General features: G+C 37.7%; 2 protein-coding genes across 14 annotated transcripts in view; both read left to right on the plus strand.

The window, feature by feature from the left end:
• The window catches only part of epor (erythropoietin receptor), a 175,080-nt gene that overhangs the window by 51,394 nt on the left and 99,184 nt on the right, over positions 1-24,502 (plus strand). The window lies entirely within an intron of this gene.
• LOC132149557 (nuclear factor 1 X-type-like) overlaps positions 1-24,502 on the plus strand; it is a 177,000-nt gene that overhangs the window by 1,086 nt on the left and 151,412 nt on the right. The window lies entirely within an intron of this gene.

Consider the following 24,502-nt stretch of genomic DNA (forward strand, 5'->3'; position numbering starts at 1 on the left):
TAAATGAGAATCATGTATTGTTTAGCTGGTGTGTTGTCAGTGTTGATCTTGCTCCTTCCTGATCATTGTCATGTGGAGTTAAATCAGCACCTCAGGGGACCTTTAACAATGCTCTTCCAAGCCTCAGAGTTTTTGTGTGTCCTGAACCCAGCACAGTGGGATCCTATTATTGGAAATAAAGGTCTTAAATGGATCTGCTCCTGCTGGTATTGTTTATCCCAGAGTCCAGACCATGCTAGAAAAACAAAGATGACAGCGCCTTTTAATTCTCTGCTAGCCTTTTAGGCCACATTGCTTATTTATTTAATTTCATTACTTTAACAGAAAAGGAAAATATATTAGGATGCAAATTACAAGTTACTGGAGAATTAATAATATAGTAGAATCTTGTATGTATAAGTATACAAATTATATACATACATATATATTAGACATTACGTTTGACACATTTTTAAACAGTATTGCGCAGCAGTTTGTTAAATAAGTGTTAAACAGAATTAATTATAATAAATGTTAATTAACTATTAGAATTGTGAAAAGTAATTAATCTTACAAATGTTTAGGTTTAATTTAGCATCCTAAAAACTGAAGTTTTTTTTGAATATCTCTGTACATAATTGAGGAGTTGATCTAATTCAGTTATATTGTTTCTATTGTTTATTTTCCATTTTGTAGTGACCCATTTAATTCTATTAATGTTCCATTGAAATTAATTAGAAAATCAGTTTTATAAGCAGATTAAAAAAATCTGATTCAAAATGAATATATCAGTCAGTATAACTTGATGTTTATTTGAATGACGTGATCTTCATCAGCTGAGTCAAGTGACAGTGACAGTTTATTTTACAGACACACTGAGAGGCCCTCTCCTCACATAATTGGCTGATGAATGGATGAATGATCATGTTTGAAGAGTCTTAAGAGAGCTTAGGGTTTTCCCTGAGCGTTTCTTTCACCCGGAGGGCTGCATGCTGTCTACTTCTGTTCATATTAATGGTTCAAGCCAGCTTCAGCGAGCAGATGAGCAGAAACTCCACTTTAGATTTCTGGAACGCAGCATGGGAGGGTTGGATTATTAACCAGCAAACACTCGGAGGAAGAAAAAGGCCTTTGTTTTAAATGCTCCAGCCCTCCCTCTCTATCACAAACCCCTCCCCTCCTTCCGCTACTCTTCTTTTAGTTTTTATTTCCTTTCATAAATATAAAGATGGGACGAACAAGCAGCTTTAGAATGCGCTTCTCGGAGAGACAGATGTCAGAGCATTTGTGTCGCGATGAGCGAATCATTGTAACTCGAAAGTTCCCATGGCAGGGGGTTGAGGGTTTGAGAGCGGTCCGCAGCGTGCCATACTCGACGCAGCGCTTAATTTAGACACCGGTGATGATCGGTGCCAACTGAGAAGCTTTAAAGACACGACCATCTGAGAAAATCAGGTCTGCTTGCATTATTAATTCAGAGGTTTCTTCAGTATAGATGTGTTTGATTATATAACTGAATTTGGCCCCATTCATGTCCATTGTAGGTGCCACACATTTAGAAAAGGAGGGATAAATGAAAACCATTTTTTGTTGCAATTGACAATATGCCTGACTGTCAGTTAAGATAAACTTGTACTGAACCTGGAATATTCCTTTGATAAATGCAGGACAACATTGTCTTTTGCCATATCTAGTCATTCTAACCGCTCGCAGTAGATGAGAAGGGTCAGTTATAAAGGCATTATGGATGGAATTGTTCTCTCATGTTGCTCTTGTGAGTTCAACCAAAGAGACCATCCATATGGCCTTATGATTAAATATTTACAGGCCACCACATTTCCAACCAGCTCATGAGAAATTCATGGAGATGTTGCATTATGGGATGATTCTATTCCCACTCGCTGCTGTTTAGCCGAGTATAGCCGAGGGAATGTCCAGATGCCAGTTAGTAAACAAGATGTCTCTCATGCTTTTAATGTGCACACGGTGACCTGTAATATGTACATTACAAGTGCTATACATATGTGATCTTGATGGCGATGACGCTTAGTTCACTTACTACATTTAAATTTAGTCATTTAGCAGATGTCTTTATCCAGGGCAGGGTACAAATGAGGAAAAACACAAGTGATTATCAGCTGAATGTTAAACCAGAACATTATGGAAGCCTGTTTCTGGTAACTATTACTTTATATTGCATAGTGTGTCTTGTATCTCACAAAATGACTTTATTTCTTATAGTTTATTCTCACAGTTGCTTATGTTATTTTTTAGTCTGAGGTGGAAACAAGCTTGCTACTGTGAAAAAAATAAATCCACTAATGTCCATATTTCTCTGTAAATGTGGATATTCTCAAGTTTCACCTTACATTATTAATTTGATGTTTTATTAAAAGGTAAAAGCAGCCCAAGTCAAGAAGTAGGTGGTTGATATTAGTGGTTCATTCATCACTCTGGAACTAGAAAGTCAAGTTGAGCACTTTGCATTGTGGGATATGGGATCTCTTACAGCTTGCTGCTGTATTCTGCATCTTTTGGCCTGGAGCTGCATACTGCACACAGAAAATATATTATGGTACTGTGCTAATCTGAACATAGTCAAACTGTAGAAATGTTGGACTGCACCATAGGCCCTACAAGACAGAAGCAAACGATCAGCGCACATGCAGAGTGTGACATTGCTCATATTCTCATCCTGTAGGCGGATCTGGAAGTTCAATTCAATTCAATTCAAGTTTATTTGTATAGCGCTTTTTACAATACAAATCGTTACAAAGCAACTTTACAGAAAATTAAAAATAATAATAATAATACAAGACGTAGTCAGCTAGATGATGAACTATCAATATTATTAATTAATAGTAATTATATGATGCAGTCACACATGTAGCAATAATTGTTAGTTCTGTTTGTTGATTCAAGGTTAGGATCATCTGGGGTCCTCTGAGGGTCAGCATCATCTCTTCTCAGGTGTTCTGGATCCAGACTGGAGCTTGTGTAAATCCTAGTTACCACGGGATGTAAATCCCGTGGCAAAACATAGAAACAAGATAGAGACATCATTAGCATAGCTGCTGATCCAACAAAGTAAAATTAGTTTAACCCAAGCTAAAGAATAAAAATGCAGATGCAACTACACTCACAATTTAAGAGATACATTATTCGAATGCTTGGCGAAAGAGATGCGTTTTTAATCTAGATTTAAACAGAGAGAGTGTGTCTGAACCCCGAACATTATCAGGAAGGCTATTCCAGAGTTTGGGAGCCAAATGTGAAAAAGCTCTACCTCCTTTAGTGGACTTTGCTATCCTAGGAACTACCAAAAGTCCAGCGTTTTGTGACCTTAGGGTGCGTGATGGGTTGTAGCGTGGTAGAAGGCTAGTTAGGTACGCAGGAGCTAAACCATTTAGGGCCTTATAGGTAAGTAATGATAATTTGTAACAGATACGGAACTTAATAGGTAGCCAGTGCAGAGACTGTAAAATTGGGGTAATATGATCATATTTTCTTGACCTGGTAAGGACTCTAGCTGCTGCATTTTGGACTACCTGTAGCTTGTTTATTGACGAAGCAGGACAACCACCTAGAAGTGCATTACAATAGTCCAGTCTAGAGGTCATGAATGCATGAACTAGCTTTTCTGCATCAGAAACAGATAACATGTTTCGTAGCTTGGCAATGTTTCTAAGATGGAAGAATGCAGTTTTTGTAACATTGGAAATATGATTTTCAAAAGACAAATTGCTGTCTAATATAACACCCAGATTTCTGACTGTAGAGGAAGTAACAGTACATCCGTCTAGTTGCAGATTGTAATCTACAAGATTCTGTGTGGTGTTTTTTGGTCCAATAATTAATATCTCTGTCTTATCTGAATTTAATTGGAGAAAATTATTTGTCATCCAATCTTTTACATTTTTAACACACTCTGTTAGCTTAGATAATTGGGAAGTTTCATCTGGTCTCGTTGAAATATATAGCTGAGTATCATCAGCATAACAGTGGAAGCTTATTCCGTATTTTCTAATAATATTACCAAGGGGCAACATGTATATTGAAAATAGAAGGGGACCTAGGACGGATCCTTGTGGCACTCCATATTTTACTGATGATAAATGAGATGACACCCCATTTAAGTAAACAAAATGGTAGCGATCGGACAGGTAGGATCTAAACCATCTTAGAGCCTGCCCTTGAATACCTGTATAGTTTTGTAATCGATCTATGAGTATGTCATGATCTATGGTGTCGAACGCAGCACTAAGATCAAGTAAGACTAGAAATGAGATGCAGCCTTGATCTGACACAAGAAGCAGGTCATTTGTAATTTTAACAAGTGCAGTTTCTGTGCTATGGTGGGGCCTAAAACCTGACTGAAATTCTTCATACAGATCATTTTTATGCAGGAAGGTGCTCAATTGAGCAGACACAACTTTTTCTAAAATTTTAGACATAAATGGAAGATTTGAAATAGGCCTATAATTTGCCAGTACACTAGGATCTAGTTTTGGTTTCTTAATAAGAGGCTTGATAACCGCCAGCTTGAATGGTTTTGGGACGTGACCTAAAGATAACGACGAGTTAATGATATTGAGAAGCGGTTCTTCGGCTACAGGTAACAGCTCTTTTAGTAATTTAGTGGGTACAGGATCTAATAAACATGTTGTTGGTTTAGATACAGTGATAAGTTTATTTAGCTCTTCCTGTCCTATATTTGTAAAGCACTGCAGTTTATCTTTGGGTGCGATGGATGAAACTGAAGTGTTAGACGCTGTAGAATCTACATTCGCTATTGTATTTCTAATGTTATCTATTTTATCAGTGAAGAAATTCATAAAGTCATTACTATTTAACGTTGGTGGAATATTTGAATCAGGTGGCGTCTGGTAATTTGTTAATTTAGCCACTGTGCTAAATAAAAACCTTGGATTGTTTTGGTTATTTTCAATGAGTTTGTGGATATGCTCTGCCCTAGCAGTTTTTAGAGCCTGTCTATAGCTGGACATACTGTTTTTCCATGCAATTTTAAAAACTGCCAAGTTAGTTTTTCTCCATTTGCGTTCAAGACTACGAGTTACTTTCTTGAGAGAGTGAGTATTACTGTTATACCATGGCACAGTACGTTTTTCTCTAACCTTTTTCAATTTGATGGGGGCAACAGCTTCTAATGTATTAGAGAAAATAGTGCCCATGTTGTCAGTAATTTCGTCTAATTCATGTGTATTTTTGGGTACAAATAGCAGTTGAGATAGATCAGGCAGGTTATTTGCGAATCTGTCTTTGGTGGCTGGAACAATAGTTCTGCCCAGACGGTAACGCTGAGACATATAGTTAATATCAGTTATACGCAGCATGCACGATACAAGGAAATGGTCTGTAATATCATCACATTGGGGTACAATATCTATAGCAGTAAGATCGATTCCATGCGATATAATTAGATCTAGTGTATGATTAAAACGATGAGTGGGCCCGGTGACATTTTGCTTGACTCCAAAGGAGTTTATTAGGTCAGTAAACGCAAGTCCTAATGTATCATTTGCATTTTCAACGTGAATATTAAAATCTCCCATGATTAGCGCCTTATCAACTGTAACTAGAAGATCTGAGAGGAAATCTGCAAATTCTTTTAGGAATTCTGTATACGGCCCTGGTGGTCTATACACAGTAGCCAGAGCAAGAGATACATTAGATTTCTTTTGCATGTCTGACAGTGTAACATTTAGCAAAAGTATTTCAAAAGAGTTAAACCTGTATCCTGTTTTCTGGGTAACATTGAGAATATCACTATATATTGTTGCAACACCTCCTCCACGACCAGTCTGACGGGGCTCATGCTTATAACAGTAGTTTGGTGGAGTAGACTCATTTAGACCAAAATAATCATTTGGTTTTAGCCAGGTTTCAGTCAAGCAGAGTACATCAAAACTATTTTCTGTGATCATTTCATTTACAATAACTGCTTTGGGTGTGAGTGATCTAATATTTATGAGCCCAAACTTTAAAAATTGTTTTTGTTCATTTACTTTACATTTTTCTGGTTTAATTACGATAAGATTTTTTCTAGATCCTACATTATATTTTGACCTCACTATTCGGGGAACAGACACAGTCTTAATAGTTTTTACAGCACAAGTACTTTTATCATTTAAGCGGGTGGAACAAAACTCATCATAATAGTTATTAGAGAATTGTCTTACTAGTCACATGGAGCGAAGTGTCCTGGAGATGTTGTCAGAGAGCAGCTCCGCTCCGATTCTGCTGGGGTGTAATCCATCAGCGCGAAACAGCCTAGGACGCTCCCAGAAAAGATTCCAGTTATTAACAAATAGCAGTTTCTGTTCTTTACACCATGACAACAACCATTCATTTAAAGCAAAAAGTCTACTGAACCTTTCGTGTCCTCGTCGATACGTGGGCAGTGGTCCTGACACGACGATCGTCGCCGCGGGCGTCGTGCTGCGAACCGTCTCGATCAGGCTGCTGAAGTCCCTCTTCAGCGTCTCCGTCTGCCGCAGCGTGGTGTCGTTAACCCCGGCGTGAAGCACGACCGCTCTGGGGCTCTCGTCGACCTTCAGGATCGCGGGTATCTGCGCAGAAACATCGAGAACACGAGCACCAGGCAAACAATGAGTGTGCACTTTACCTTCGGCTAACGTAGCACTTACGTGTCGGACGATGGAGTCTCCGATTATCACAGCGTCGCGTCCTGTCTCGCGGAGGGGAGCGAAGCGGTTCCGGATGGAGATGTCGAAGGCAGGAGGGGGAGAAGTCGTCGCCCGGGACCCGGCTCGCGTCCTCCGCTGTGGATGCACCCAGGGTCCGTGGTGTCCCGGCGTCGCAGTGAAGGACATCTGAGAAGATCGCGTCCTGGGTGCACCGGGCCTGTGCAGAGAAACACACGGAGTAGACGTGGTGGGACTGTTAACAGATCGCTGTATACTTACCCCGGACTTGTGAGCGTCAGCCCGGGATGATTCCAGCGCGGTTCTCCGCTCTCTCAGCTGGGCCTGCCTTACCTCCAGGTCGCGAATCTGCTTTCCCACGGCCTCGAGCTCGAGCTGCACAGAGTGGAGACATTCATCCGCCATTAAAGCAAGTAACAGTGAGTACAGCAGTGGTAATGTGTGTGAATAGAGTATTAGCAATGTTAGCGCAGTTAGCTGCAACCACGCCGCTGATGCTAACGGGCTAAAAGCTAATAGCGGACCCGGGAGATCAAAATAAAACTAGTGATAGCGAGGCGCTCTGATTGTTTTTGTTGTAGAATACAATAGAGGATATATTCACACGTTATATAAACGGAAACGATGATGTATAAAATTGTTTTTTGAGTTAAAAATAGTCAATGAAAAGAATATAGTGACGGAGCTCAAACGCAGTACAGCCGCCAACAACAAACAGGAAGTCTCCATGTCATGGTTTAAATGATTCCCCTTCACTAAACTGGGAACGAACCCAAGCGAGATCTACACGTGAAAGCTCCTCAGGAGGGACGCACGTTCAGCGGGGAGCTTTTCAATAATGGATGTACCACATTGAGCTGCCGTTAATAATGTGTTTCTGTCACTGCGGGAGACAGAAAAACGCATTTTAGAGGCGGACGAGAGAATAATGGGATGCGAAGTTAGGGAACCTTAGCCACAACTCATTCTGGCTCTTTTTCAGACATTTTCAGAGTTTTATGGCTTTGTAAAACATATTCGCATTGTGTGTGTGTGTGTGTGTGTGTGTGTTTTTTTAAGCACATTGTCTTGTTAACCCCTGAAGCTGTTATTATCAGAAATGTGTTTATGATTACAGTGTTTTCATTGAAGAAATTATGGATTGAAGCAATGATCCATATGCTAAGGTTTATTCATGTTACAGACAAGATTTAAAGGAATCTTTCAGGCTCAAACAATTCTCCAACTGTGGAAAAAATGATGTGAAAATTATTGTCCTTAGTTTGTTAAAACAAAACATTGTCACAAAATTCACTGAAAAAAAATGCATTGGTGTTGAAATTAAGCAATTGCTAGGAATTGCAAAGAAATGCAAGTAACACATTGAATTAAATGTTTTTTGAAGTAGAAAAAAATAAATATTATTTTCTTGTAAAACTTTCTGTGATAATCTAATCTATTTTTTTACAATGTAATGGCAGGGTTTAAAAGCAGATATGTTAATTAAAAATGATTTGGTTTATAATATATCATGAAACAAAAAATTATTTAACTTTGCACAGACAATGTTAGAAATTGATTTTATAACACTAGACTAGACACATAAAATGTTGAAATCTTGTGACTATACCTTTTAAACAGTGTAATGTCTTTCCAAGATAATTTGAAGAATTTTGGTAACTAGACACTTTTAGTTCCCATTGACCTCCACTGTACTTTTTGTCCATACAATGGAAGTCAATGGGAACCAAAATTGGTTTGTTACTCACGTTCATCAAAATATCTTCATATGTGTTTTTGGTTGGACTGTCCCATTTAATCTAGTTTCTAAAACTCGCTTCCTCATAAACATTATTGACTATTTGTCTTGCCACTCTCAAATATGAGAGCAGATTTTGTTCCCATGGCTGTGTATGTCCACATTAATAAGTGATTTGACATTTGTCTCATGCTCTCTGTGTCCGTCTATAGTGTCTTCACCCATTGGAGACAGAGCACGGCTCATCGTCCAATCAGAAGCTGAGCCCTCCTGCTGATGCTTTGAAAACGATGCAATGCCAGAGACACTAAATACAGTTAATGGTCAATAAATTCAAATGTCATCATTATCTAAACAATCCTGAGAATAAATCCATGTCTTCTTAGTGCTTCTCTTTAGCATTCAAGCATTATTCAAATACAGTGTTAACATGAAATAATTTGAATACTTTTCAATATCCAATGCATTATCAATTTCACATTATGTCTATTTTTTATACATCGTAATGTTTTAATACCTGATTTTACATCATGAAGAATGAAACATTTAGTTTAGTTTTGATTCATAATGTATAAGAGATTAATATTTGTTTTAGTGTACAGTACATATGATGTATAGAATAATATATAATACATATTACAGAAATACTATACTGAGAATTATTTTACATTACATTTACACACACACACACACACACACACACACACACACACACACACACACACACACACACACATATATATATATACATACAGTATATGCAATATCACACAAGTAGCCGTGATATATAAATATATGTGTATTTATATATACATATTACATATTTTAGTGTGTGTGTGTATTTGTATAGCAATACTAATAATTATTGTAGGAAAATATGAAATATTATATACTGTAGATGTAGATTTATACATTATAAATCTATATTGTTTTGAAAAACAACTAAATGTTTCATTATGATATAAAATCAGGTATCAAAACATTATAATGCATGAAAATATATAATGTATAGAAAAAAAGGGTAACAGTTCAGTTGTTTCTAAATTTATATTGCAATATTAGATATCGAAAAGGATTTCAACATCAAGATTCAGATAATTTCAAAATGAATCATATTACTATATTTTAGAAAATAAGCCAACAATATCTTCTTCCAATATTGGATAATTCGTGCTTAGATATAGGAACATATAATACTATACCTAAAAACTAGACTTTTAGGTTCTAGATGATCTTTCGATTAGGAGGAACATATCAGCCCAAACATGGTGAAAAAACTTGAATTGATATAGAAACTGTACTTTTGCAGAGATCATATGAAGAGATCTCAAACCCATCTGATGTTCTCACCTTTGTTGGGGTTGATGTGATCTCCCTGAGAGCTGACTCATCACACACACACAGTGTCCGTCCATTGCTGTGGGTATGGTAGACTGGCAGAGGGGTGCAGGTGGCTCTGCATTGGTGCAGACACCGTCCCGACGCTCCCGTGTCCGTGCCAGTGCCATCTGTCATCAGCTATAACATCTGCAAATCCAAGGTGCCCTTTTCAGATTTCAGATCGGCCCGCGGCAGGGGGACCAGTGGGTACACTAATCACATATTCATCACTAATCATCACGGCTAGGGCTTTTTTTAATAATTCTAGCTTTGCCATTCCAGAATTGTCTGCTTATTTATCCATATCTCATATCAGATGTCAACGGCTCACCCCATGACACTCACACAGTTCAATTCTAATGTATTTGTAGAGTGCAAAGTGAGCAAGCCAAAGTGATTGTGGCTGGGAAAACAACAACAACTAATAATGTTTAGATGAGTTGCAGAAACTAATTTAGCCATTTGAAACAAGAGTTAGTGAATACTCATAATGGTGTATGCTGAGGTCTTGAAAGTCTTCCATACCTGCAAGGCATCCATTAGACCACATTGCAATTAACATTCTTGGCTATGCTCCTGATTACTTTGTAAGCAAAGCTCTATATTGATTTAGCAATAACATGTAACTAGATTTGTGAAGTAAAGTGGTGTCTCTGCAGCTGTCATGATGCTGGGCTGTTCTAGAAGGTTGTCAGGCATTGATATGACGAGTTTGAAGTGGTTGTTAGTGCAACAATATACATTGCACAAGTGGTAATGTATTATAAAAGTATAATGAGTTGTGATCTGTTGCAGGTTTCTGTGGGTCTTAGTAAGATCTTAAAAAGGCCTAAAAAGATCTTAAATCAAAACAGAAAGTTATTTAAATGGCATTCAACGTTGCTTGCACTGCAAAAATTGCATGTCTTTTTCTGTATTTTTGTCTCATTTCCCACACAAATGTCTAAACATCCTTAAAACAAGGATACATTTACTCGAGATGCAAAATGAAGATAGGAAGTCATGTTTTCCAAAAAACTGAACAAAATTGAGTGAGTTCATGCTTAATTCAAAAGGGAAAAAGAAACCCCACTGACAGATGTTTGCTCTTGTTTTAGATAGATTTTTTTTTTCTGTGCCCATAGGCATATATATTTTTCTTTTTTTAATCATAAAATCACTTCATTTTTTACCAATATCTCAGAATTTTTATTTATTTATTTTGCTTCTTAAGTAAATGCAAAAAAATAAAGTAAATGCAAGAATCATTCGACATTTGCACTGGAAAACAAGACCGATACTGACCACTTTGCAGTGTGATTCTAGTAACTGAGAGGTATTCAAGTCTAAAGCTATTTTTGTAAAATGATTTAACTGAGGTCTTTTGGAAGTTGCATTTTCAAACTTTGAAGTGCTGCTGCTACTACAACTTATTGTGACATACTTTGACATAATGTGTTCCCTTCAGTTTATGTCTTAAATTGTCTTTACTTCATCTTAAAGATGCATTAAAAAGCCTTCTGGAATAACATTATAATTTACCTTTTATGTAAGACTAAGTTATTTTGTAAATTTATGTATTGCCGTATATCACAAGGTATGAATAGCAATTTTGCTAAATTTTGAAATGAGATATTTGGGCACAAAATGAAAGCAATTTATGACTTTGTTACAAAATAAATATAATATAATATGAACTTCAGTATGTTAATGTTTAATGAGATTACAGGCGACTAAAAGAGTCACATAGAAGAAGTGACATTTAAAAATCTGAAGAGAAGCAAAAAACAGTCATTGATTGAGGACAGAAATCTAAAAGAGAAAGAAAAGGGGACGAACACGTCTGTTTTGTTGGCTAATAGACGACCGGAGCAAAAAAGAGACCTAAATCTGAAAGAGTAAAGCGCTGAAAAGAGAATACAAACAAACTAAAAGGCACCGAGATCTCAATGAGCTGCGCCAAAATAGTTTGGCACTGGTAGTTTTTAAAAGGAACACCTGTGAAGCGGCAGTCGCTCCTTTAGATTCTCCTGAAACCCCGCTGGTCAGCGCTCCACTGCTTGGCATCTGATCCTTTAGCCCGCACCGTCAGAAGCCAAGAAGAAAAGAAATCGCTCAAGACATAAGCTCGCGTTTCTGCGGTGATAAAAGATTCAGTTCCCCCCACACGATTTGTCACCTGCGTGTTTGTTTTCCCACCCCCCGAGTCGAGAGCCCACCTTAATCTAACTGAGCTCATTAGTTGGCAGCGTTCACCGCACAGGTTCACACAATGAGGCTCATAAACACGGGCGCCATCCACTAAATGAGGCCTGTCACCTCACGTTAGGCCAGTTTGCAGAAAATACCGGCTCGTTTATATAAAAACATTTTCATTTCGAAACTTTCTCCTGGAAAATGGCTGTTTTGATGAAAAATATTTTCAGCATCAAACTTCATGGTTCTGGAATGTGTAGGGTAGGCGACTTTATGCTCCATTCCCGAGAAGAAAATAGAGGTGGATTTTTAAACTTAGACTTTTGTGTCTGTTGGATACGGCTCAAAGGAACGGTATGGAACATAAAGTTCAGGTCTTCTCGGTTTCCTGTGTTTGGGTTGAGGTCCCACAGCATGCGTACTGCTTCATAAGGTGATTTGTGGATGGCTTTCCTCACGAGGTGGCCAGCCAGCTCAGGGTTCAGATCAGGACAGGACAGCACGAGCTTTGACATGTCGAGTTATCCAGGCCTTGTTTTGATTCTAGTTATGATTTTTTTCCTTCCCTGAAGGGGAATAAAGAACAGTAAAAACAAAAGAAGGTTTAGAAAATGGTGATATGAAAATCTGAATGATTCCCAATAACAGAGAACATTCTCACAACTAACTAACTCTCTCTTTTTTAAGAGTTAGCTATATAAATGTTAGGGCAAAACATTCTTAAAGTAATATTTATGGAATGTTCTTATAACCTAAAACTATTATTGATACGAATGAAGCCCCGCACATGACATGCAAGGAAAAATTTATTAATTGTGCACATGATTTACTAATTTGTTCCCTTGATGTATTAAAACTTGTGCACAATTACTATTTCGTTCCCTCAATTCGTTATCTCGAATTATAATAGGGTGCACGATTTAGCAAATTGAGGGAACGAATTAGTAAATCGTGCACACGATTAAGCTTACTATTTTTTTCCTGCATGCCATGTGCGGGGCTCCGTAACGTAGTTATATTCATGACAAGAAAACGGGCCATTTCAGTGCTTTAGAAACATTTCAAAACAATGTTCCCACCACAATGTTTCCATAACCTGACTTCGTTACAAAGAGAAAATGAAAACTGTGAACTTGCTATTTTTGTACTTTTGTTCTTTTACCAAAGCAGTAGGCTTTCCGATTAACTAATCAAAGTTACTACATTTCTTCGCAAACTAAGAACTATATTTATTTTTTATTGCTGAAAAAGTTCATTTTGAATGTTTTTCCTGTGTAAACTTGTATGGTTGCTAGGACGTTACTCTGCAGTTGGTATTGCTTTGCATTGCTGTGCTGTTTGGGGATGATTTCTAGGCCATTGCTTTAATGTTACTGAAGTGTTTGGAGTGTTTTTAGCTTGTTGCTAGGACGTAGCTCTGCAGTTCCTAGGCTTTTGCATTGCAATGTTGCTGCAAGAGAGTTGTAGGTGGTTGCTAGGCCGTTTCTATGTGGTTACTGACATTGAGCAGCTCTGCGGTTGGATGCATGTAGTAAGGAGAGCTGAAACTCAAAGCAGATGGTTGTGTTGGCACCTGACTTGCTCTGAAATCAGTTTGGAGCTGTTTTCCACATGTATAAAACAGTCAAGACCTTCATGTGCCAAAAAAAGAAACACCTCTGATTTAACCCTCCTCTCACTGCGAGCCAGTCTCTTACAGTAACTAGTCATCCAATGTCATTTGAGAGCGTCTTTCTCACACATACATGTCATATAATAAGATACATCAACTTAAACGGTTGCATGTATGGTCTTGGAGACCAAAATAAATAATAAATAAGTATTTGATTGCTCTGAAGTGGATATCTTTGGTTTACAAAATGTTTTAATCCTGCAGGCAGTGCTGATGAATGAACAGAATACGGCGCTTTATCTCAAATGTTTCCACCATTAATCTGCATTACAAATAAACCTGCCTCCATGAATGAGATTGTCATTAGAGTCTCATTAGTTGCGGAGCTTTATGTGCTAAAACAGCAACATTTAGTGAAACCACGAATTCTCGCCACATTTTTTACAGAAAGCAATTCATATTTACAATCCCAAAACACATTTAAACTGTGCTTTTTCTGCTAATTAAAATGACATTAAACTTTTTTCTTGCATCCAAAAAAGTAATAATTTTAGGTTTTTACATTTTCTGAGTGGCGCTTACTTCCATAAGGCAAGAAAAGAATCAGAGATTTTACACCTTTACAAACATTTGTGAGAGACAGATTCGACTGATTCAGTTCTCTTTCAAAAAGTCTTACAAACCCTAGTGTGAACAGAAGGAAATCTCTGTCTGTCTGTATCAGCGCAGTGCAGTGTCCTGAGTGACCCGTGTGTCATACGCTGCTCTGTGATTGGCTGACACTCAGCTTCAGTACGGAGAGGAGAGCTGAAACTCAAAGCAGATGGTTGTGTTGGCACCTGTCTTGCTCTGAAATCTATTTGGAGCTGTTTTCCACATGTATAAAACAGTCAAGACCTTCATGTGCCAAAAAAATAAACACCTCCAATTTAACCCTCCTCTCTTACAGCATCAGACGACTGATGTGAGATATAATTGGCATAACTTGAAAACATTGATTTATCTAATTAAATGGCATATTACGTTTTCAAATGCTTTTGTTAAACATTAACCGAAATAAAATAAAATCTATATAAAAAACTTACTAAAGCTAGTTGTAATCAAAACTATATAGACATATTAAAATAACATAAACATTACATACATTTTTTTATTGAAATTAAAACTGAAAACTACATTTAAAAACTGTAAGGTTATATAAGAATTGTTGTCTTAAACAGGGGGTCTGCATCACTAATTATTGTTTAATTTAATATTTGGGTTCTACTCCAATTCTGTATCCTTCAAGTGGTCTTTTAAAAGCTTAAAGACACCTAGTGGGAAACGTGTGCAGTTTCATATCCAGCAGAGGGCGCTGCAGCACACGCTTCTCGTGCACGTGCACCTGTCCAGCCTGACGCTTGCTGAAGGTTTATGGACTATAACAGCGACCTTGAGTCAAAAAACTGATTGTTACCATGTTTTTCACGCATAGTAACTCGTCTTTAAATTCCCAACCAGAGATGTATAAAGTACTAGAGACCCAGACTTGAGTAAAAGTACAAGTGCTCTATCAAAAAAATGACTTGAGTAGAAGTTGAAGTGCTCTTTTAGCACCAAACTTAAGTAGAAGTACTAAAGTATTCAACATTTTTTGTACTTAAGTATTGCAAGTAGTCTATTTGAAAATTTACTACCCAAGTACTGAAAGTAAAAGTACAAGTATTGTGTTATGTAGTTATTAAAGAAAGTAGTCAAAAGTTTGAACATATTGTTTTTACTATTTCAAATGATTAACCTAAAGGACAATCACAATTCCTTTGACTGTAACTTTTTGTAAACAAAAAACAGATTAAAGGGTTAGTTCGCCCAATTTGCAAAATTATGTCATTAATAACTTACCCTCATGTTGTTTCAAACCCGTAAGACCTCCGTTTATTTTTGGAACACAGTTTAAGGTATTTTAGATTTAGTCTGAGAGCTCTCAGTCCCTCCATTGAAACTGTGTGTACAGTATACTGTCCATGTCCAGAAAGGTAAGAAAAACATTATCAAAGTAGTCCATGTGACATCAGAGGGTCAGTTAGAATTTTTTGAAGCATCGAAAATACATTTTGGTCCAAAAATATCAAAAACTATGACTTTATTCAGCATTGTCTTCTCTTCCGTGTCTGTTGTGAGAGAGAGTTCAAAACAAAGCAGTTTGTGATATCCGGTTCGCGAACGAATCATTCGATGTAACCGGATCTTTTTGAACCAGTTCACCAAATCGAACTGAATCGTTTTAAACGGTTCGCGTCTCCAATACGCATTAATCCACAAATGACTTAAGCTGTTAACTTTTTTAATGTGGCTGAAACTCCCTCTGAGTTCAAACAAACCAATATCCCAGAGTAATTCATTTACTCAAACAGTACACTGACTGAACTGCTGTGAAGAGAGAACTGAAGATGAACACCGAGCCGAGCCAGATAACGAACAACAGACTGACTCGTTCACGATTCAAGAACACTGATCTATATATATAACTTACTGTATATTATAGATCAGTGGTCAAGAACCGTTTCTGTCAGACGTGTCCGATTCGAGAACAGAGGAGCTGATGATACTGCACATGTGTGATTCAGCGTGAAAGGAAACCGACACACAGAGCGTCTGAACCGAACTGATTCTTTTGGTGATTGATTATGAACTGATTCTGTGCTAATTTTATGAGCCCAGGTAATAGTGATGGGATTTATGGCTCTTTGAGGGGATCCGGATCTTCGCAATCCGTTCCTTTCAAAGAGCCGTTCAAACGAAAAGCCGTTCTTTTGGCTCTTTTAAATATTTAGTCAGTTTTAAGAAGCCAGCTTGAGGGCATCTCAGTTTATCCTGGAAATAATCACTGGGAGGAATGATGAGGTGAGATTTGTAGTCAAATAATTAAAACTCACACACCAATATCTGAGTTTGAATTATTCTGAAATATTGATTATTACCTCATTTGTCATGTGTGGACTATATTCCATAGGGTTGCACAAATCCCTCTGCTTAGACAGTGACATCACTATTTTGGATTTACCTTTAGTACAAAGTGTGTGTGTGTGTGTGTGTGTGTGTGTGTGTGTGTGTGTGTGTGTGTGTGTGTGTGTGTGTAAAGCTACGTTGACTTATGTTATTCATACAATACCTACTCAAATAAACATCAAAAACAAAGCCGGCTGCAATGAATTTCTGTGCAAAACAGCTTTTACTACAAACACTTCCACACAAGAACATTGTTATCACACAAGAACATTTTGATAGAAAACAAAAAATATTTAAAGTAGATAAAATTAGAATAAATAAAATGGAAATGTCTACATACTACTATTACTACTGTAAACTTTGCAAATAGGACATCAGCCCCTTCAAGTCAATGAACAATAACAAAGTGGGCTGCAATGAACATGCACAACTAATAACTAATATCATCACGCTATAAAGGGTTGGCCTGCGCTGGGTGCGCCCCTCCCCCTATAACTGTTCTGTCTCGCGGAGGAGCTCATTTGTGTGCATCTGTGTGAAATACGCATAGGAAAAAAGAACGACAGAAAGAACGGCTCCCCTCCAGCCGCGACTCGGCTCCCATCGTTCATATTTATTAGCCGTTCAAAAGAATCGGTTCGTTCGCGAACGTCACAACTCTACCAGGTAAACCGAAGGCTTGCAGTCAACGCCAATGACGCCATTACGTCGAGCGCAAAAGAACCGGTGAACTGTTTTCTTCAACTGGTTTATTGAATCGAACTGTCAGAAAGAACTACTGGTGATTCGAAAACCGATGCAACCGGTTCTTGACTCGTGAACGAGTCATTATCTGGCTCGGCTCGGTGTTCATCTCTCTCTTCACAGCAGTTCAGTCCAGGTGGCAAGGAAGCCGCCCGGAAGTTGAAGTCGGCCGGGTGCTGCCATCTTGTAGCAGAACTTCACTTGCGTTAGCATCCCATTGACCTCCCATTCATTTCGGCGTCACTTTGACAGCGAATAACTTTACATCTGAGGCGTTTAAAGACTCCATTTGTCCATTATTTATTTCTAAAGATACACGACAATGTATAAAGGGCTCCATTACCTTCTATGTTACATTATGGCCCCGTAGAAACAGTTTTTGTAAAAATAGGCTAACGATTGCGTCATAACCACTCGCCTCTCTGTCGCATTACCGTACAGACAGGAGGAGAAGCTCGCAGGCAATTAACTTAATATAGCGTACTGGCATTACATTTTAAAATACTATACAAAATAATTAATCAGAATACTTACTCCTGCTCACTCACGCCAAAGAACTCCCCGCTCAAGCTCGCCGTCTCTGCAAGGTTAACGATGGCAGTTTGCACGCACAGCCACTTAGAAGATTTACATCTGTCAGACAGGTTGCTGACGTCATCAAGCTTAGTTTGAGTCTGCGCGTCAGAAACGGAAGTGCTAAAAATTGCTAAAAATGGGCTTCACTTGTCTCAATTGAGTTTCAATGGGGTCGCTGTGTCCATTTCTTTTACTGTCTATGGTTCAGTCAGCACGCGCAGTCTTCTTAATCGCTTGATTCGCTCAATGATGTGCCAGCTTCATCAAACCTGCAATCTACAGTTCTGTTTGTAATGGAATGATTCGTAACATTTGTATAATTGTAACGAGTAACGATGCAGCACATAAAAAAATATCGGAGTAAAAGTATTAAACTCATCGAAAATATGTACTGAAGTAAAAGTGGAAGTAGGAGAAAAAAATAATACTCTAGTAAAGTACAGATACCGCCTTTTAGTACTTAAGTACAGTAGTGAAGTAGTTCTACTTCGTTACTATACATCTCTGTTCCCAACACATTTAAATGTGCGCTTTCATTGCGAATTAAAATGGCATGGAACATTTTCCTGCTTTTATGTCCTTAAGCTGAAAAAACTGTGGTTAACATATAGACTGTGTAGTGAATAGTGAAGAATGTAATTTTTATTTTTTTGTAGTGTTTGAAAACACAGTCAATAGCGGAAACCTTTTATTTAATCAAAATGTTAAATAAGCTGTGCAGAAATCATTTATTAAATAATCTAATCATTATATTGTAATTTAATGAGATTGTTTAAGGCAGTTTTATGTAGTGTTGATTTTATATTTAGTGTATTTTATTTAGTTTATATAGTTAATATGTATTGTTAAAGACACCCTCATATTGTTAACCTTTCTGGTTAAAAAAAAAAAATAAATAATATATATATATTAGTGGGGGGCCGTTATCGGCGTTAACGTGAGACTCTTATCGGGCGATAAAAAAAATATCGCCGTTAATCTATTCTCAAAGTTGGGTTGGGAGCTGGGTCTATACTAAGCAAGCTATGATGACTTTCACCTTGATATTTTATATAACCGACTGGCTGAGGCCAGCCTAAAAAGATGCTCAGGACAGTTGACGGGCCAATGCTGCGCATCGTCACGAAAGCTTATCTTTTTCACATGTTTTTAAGCCTTACCGCTTGCCGATTTAAACATTAAAGCATCCAAAATATCCACCTTGGAAATTACCCTTGAAAAAACTGTCAGTTATTTCTTAAGTGAAAGTAAACAGTTGAGGAAAAAAATGGGATGTGTATTATATTGGATGCGTTCATCGTCTCTTAAAGTGACCGCGACTAATTTAGCTACTGGCATAATTTCCAAGGTGGATATTTTGACATATTTTGTATATGTATTTGTCGACACAAGAGCAAAAAAAAAAAAAAAAAAAAAACGATGTTCAAGTGATTTGAGAAGCCTTTCTCTGTGCGTGAGCCCTGAACACCAGAACACCGCAAGACTGAATTGGGCTCTTTCACATCTTTTTGTTTGTTCAAACTGCGATTTGTATTTGTTCGTTCAGGTGCAGGAGGGACTTAGAGGATAACTTCGCAGAAGAGAGCTCGGTTCAGTGTCGCTGTCCGTGATCCGCGGCTCTCTCTCTCTACTCTGTTCAGCTTCTATCGCATATTAAGTGAGATCACATTGTATGGTAACTTGTTACTTATATGAACTATTTCAAATGCAAGACATTGATTGCATGAGATTAAGTTTGTAAATGGCAGCCTGTGCGGGGTAGTGGTACGGGGGTGGTGTTAAAACATTGGATAAGACACATGCCTTTGGTGTGAGAGACCGGGGTTTGAATCCACTGTGAGACACCAATGTGTCCCTGAGCAAGACACTTAACCCCTAGTTGCTCCAGAGGCGTGCGACCACTGACATATATAGCAATTGTAAGTCGCTTTGGATAAAAGCGTCATGTAAATGTAAATGTGCCCTTTTGTAGTGTGTACATATACTATTTATCATTAAACTCTGATAACTGTGACTAAATTCAGTTTACAGGTGCTGGTCATATAGTTAGAATATCATCAAAAAGTTGATGTATTTCACTAATTCCATTCAAATAGTGAAACTTGTATATTAAATTCATCCATTACACACAGACTGATATATTTCATGTTTATTTCATGTTTAATGTTTATTTCCTTTAATTTTGATGATTATAACAGACAACTAAGGAAAATCCCAAATTCAGTATCTCAGAAAATTAGAATATTGTGAAAAGGTTCGATATTGAAGACACCTGGTGCCACACTCTAATCAGCTAATTAACTCAAAACACCTGTAAAGCCTTTAAATGGTCTCTCAGTCTAGTTCTGTAGGCTACACAATCATGGGGAAGACTGCTGACTTGACAGTTGTCCAAAAGACGACCATTGACACCTTGCACAAGGAGGGCAAGACACAAAAGATCATTGCAAAAGAGGCTGGCTGTTCACAGAGCTCTGTGTCCAAGCACATTAATAGAGAGGCGAAGGGAAGGAAAAGATGTGGTAGAAAAAAGTGTACAAGCAATAGGGATAACCACACCCTGTAGAGGATTGTGAAACAAAACCCATTCAAAAATGTGGGGGAGATTCACAAAGAGTGGACTGCAGCTGGAGTCAGTGCTTCAAGAACCACTTCACACAGACGTATGCAAGACATGGGTTTCAGCTTCGCATTCCTTGTGTGAAGCCACTCCTGAACAACAGACAGCGTCAGAAGCGTCTGCGACTGCTGCTGAGTGATACAAAGTTATGCTCTCTGATGAAAGTCAATTTTGCATTTCCTTTGGAAATCAGGGTCCCAGAGTCTGGCGGAAGAGAGGAGAGGCACACAATTCACGTTGCTTGAGGTCCAGTGTAAAGTTTCCACAGTCAGTGATGGTTTGCGGTGCCATGTCATCTGCTGGTGTTCGTCCACTGTGTTTTCTGCGGTCCAAGTTCAGTACCCCCCGTATACCAGGAAGTTTTAGAGCACTTCATGCTTCCTACTGCTGACCAACTTTATGGAGATGCAGATTTCATTTTCCAGCAGGACTTGACACCTGCACACAGTGCCAAAGCTACCAGTAGCTGGTTTAAGGACCATGGTATCCCTGTTCTTAATTGACCAGCAAATTCGCCTGACCTTAACCTCATAGAAAATCTATGGGGTATTGTGAAGAGGAAGATGCGATATGCCAGACCCAAGAATGCAGAAGAGCTGAAGGCCACTGTCAGAGCAACCTGGGCTCTCATAACACCTGAGCAGTGCCACAGACTGATCAACTCCATGCCACGCCGCATCATACTTGCCAACCTTGAGACCTCAGAATTAGGGAGATATTAAAAAGGACCGGGGGGGGGGGGGTTGTGTGTCGTCATATATATCACATGCACAAACGATGTGTCGTCATATATAATATCACATACACAGACGCAAAGAAAAATGTAATTCATTTATTTGACAAATTCAATTCCTTAAGGCCTCTCCTCAGGAGGTTAGACCCTAATTTGTTAGCTACTGTAAATGAAGAGATATGAAATAGCTAGATCTTATCAATAAACATTTATTAATTCATAGCCTAATGCAACAATTACATAAGTAAACTCTCAAAACATTATAATTATGACATTTCATTTTTAAATGTTCATGTAACAGTCTAAAGCTAAATAAATAGCTGTTCTTGCCTTTCATTTCAAACGTCTGCTTCTAGGGGCCGTTCACATATCGCATCTTTTTCGCGCTCAAGGTCGTTATTTCAACCGTAGGCGCGCGGCCGTGGTGAGCACGCTTATAATGGAAGCAACGTGGTGCGCTACTTTTTCCAGGCGGGTTTTTCCTTCTCATTTCCAGAAATATATCTAGTAGTAAAGCTAATGCGAGCCGAGGTGAGGCTAGAAATCAATGAATCCTTTGCTGATACTTGTTCGTCGTCATCATGGAGAGCGCAGTTTGGTTGCATAGCAACGACAGACGCCATCGGAGCGCAAGCGTTTGGTCTAAAACGGCGCCCAGTGACGGATGGTGTAACAATATTGTTGTCCGGGTGGAAATCGGGAGACTTTCGGGAGAAAGGTCGGTCCGGGAGATTTTCGGGAGGGGCTTTGAAATTCGGGAGTCTCCCGGAAAATTAGGGAGGGTTGGCATGTATGCCGCATTGCTGCAGTAATTCAGGCAAAAGGAGCCCCAACTAAGTATTGAGTGCCGTACATGCTCATACTTTACATGTTCATTCTTTTCAGCTGGTCAAGATTTCAAAAAATCCTTCCTTTGTATTGGTCTTAAATTATATTCTAATTTTCTGAGATATTGAATTTGGGATTTTCCTTAGCTGTCAGTTATAATCATCAAAATTAAAAGAAATAAACATTTGAAATCTAACAGTCACTGTGTAAGGAATGAATATAATATACAAGTTTTCACTCCAGGAGATGAGCCCCTTTTCTAATGCACCACCTAGCTTGATAAACCCCTTCTCAAAGACTTACTGTTTGTCAATTGTATTTGGGTAACACACATATTCTGAATGCCTTTGGCAGAATTCGAATGAGCCATCTGAATCTAGATTAATCTAGATTCCCACCACTAATATATATATATATATATATATATATATATATATATATATATATATATATATATATATATATATATATATATATATATATATATATATATATATATATATATATATATATATATATATATATATAGTAATTAGCCAGTATTTTAAATCAATATTTTCCCAACTTAGTCAAACTAAATCTTGAGGAGAACAATTGTTTACATGGAGGTTTTCTGTCTTTGTCCTTCATTCTGAATATTTATCCAAATGATTGTAATTAGATGTATTAAACATGTGCCTTTGGTTTGTAGTGATTATCAGCACATAAGAGATGCATTAGACTGTATTAAAACCAACTGAGGAAGAGAACAGCGCGATGGGCTCCTTACGCTGACCTGTGTAATGTTACTCAAATCGATTACCTAACCATTTCTAAGAAACATATTCTCTTGATTTAATCAGAATTGGCTCCTTCAGATCCAAGGGTGTTCTTGAAATAGGCCTATTCAGTTCTATTCTATTCTTTTCACAAACTTTTTCACTTCTAAGTCTAAGAAATGTATCCTTAGTCCTTTTTTAACGTATGTTTATTTGACTGTCAAAAGCAAAATATCTCAAACGTATAACATGTGCCTCAAATAAAGTACAGCAAAGTGCATGAAGATAAATGATTCCTTTAAAAGTAGAGCCATTCCGCTTTTATCCAAATTGTAGAATTCAGAAAAACAGAAATCATTTTATTTCTGCCTGATATATTCACATCTGCTTAGACTGTCAGAGGTCAGATATTGTTCTAACAGAGGACATGTCTGGATGGAAAATGCATTGTAAATGGCTTCTCTATGGCTTCAATAATTTGAACAACATTTGTGGGTTGCATGATATTAGCATGAAATGTAGTGTGCAGCTTCTGTTTTATTTTCATAATGGATATGCTATGCACATATCAAACATCTGAAACTGCATTATGCTGTCTGAGAAAATTAACAAAAGTTCTGTGAAAAAAGACATATTTTGATATATAACTGGAGGTTGGTTTATAGGTGATGATATAAAGGACAGAACTAAAAAACTCCATCTCTTTTATACAAGTAAATATATAATTCATTAGTTTATTAGCTAAATATTTCATTATTACTTTTGCCTGATTTTTACAACAGATGTCTAACATGTTGTTTTATTTTAATTTATAAAATTTTCCTCTGGACCGGCTTAAATATTTGGAGTCTTGTATTTTCTACAATTAAATCACTCCCATGTTGCAGCATTAGAGCTCAGTAGTGTTCAACCAGTCTGAAACTTAATAATATCTTTTATTTTATTTTATTTTATTTTGTTTTGTCTCATGCATTTTCAATGCAATTATTTTTTTGTACATGCACTTTTTATTTTATTTTACACTCTTTATAATTTGAGAATTTATATTTTATATTTAATTTTGTTTCTGCCTGGGCAGACATAAATATGTGGAATCTTGCTGTTTCTACAATTATTTAACTTCTCATTTTGCAGTTTTTGTGCTCTTCGCTCAGTCGTGTTCTTGCAGTCTGAGGGATTATATATTATTGTGTCTGTTCATAATGTCATACATCAATTAAGTCAGCATTCTGTGGGATCTGATTAATCAGTTTTTTAATGAAACAGGTGCTTGGACAGGTGTTGTGTTATGAATATGAATATATGTCTTTACGATTGCACATAAAAGGGAGCGTATATATAAGAAATGCACATTTTCCAGATCCTCTGGCTTTGCATAAGAAGAGCCGTTTCCTTTACTGCGAGGTTTCGCCCATCATTGATCAAGACTTTGGCTGGATTTCTTTTGACGTGCACTTTTATTAAATTGGTTTGCTGTTGGGTGAAGGCAGCTGGAGACGAATCAAGTGGCAGATGAGCTGGCAGTCCGTGCCACAAGTGTGAGGTGAGGGCTAGAGAGATAGACAGATGGACGGACAGATAGATAAATGATTTCCAGTGGAAAGACAGCAATGGTAAGCTAGCGAGGATAAGAAGCAGCCTGGCATTATCCCGTGCCCTTTAGTGTTTAAAAGGATCCTGGCATA

Source organism: Carassius carassius, chromosome 9, assembly GCF_963082965.1.
Source record: "Carassius carassius chromosome 9, fCarCar2.1, whole genome shotgun sequence".
In the NCBI taxonomy this organism is placed as follows: Eukaryota; Metazoa; Chordata; class Actinopteri; order Cypriniformes; family Cyprinidae; genus Carassius; species Carassius carassius.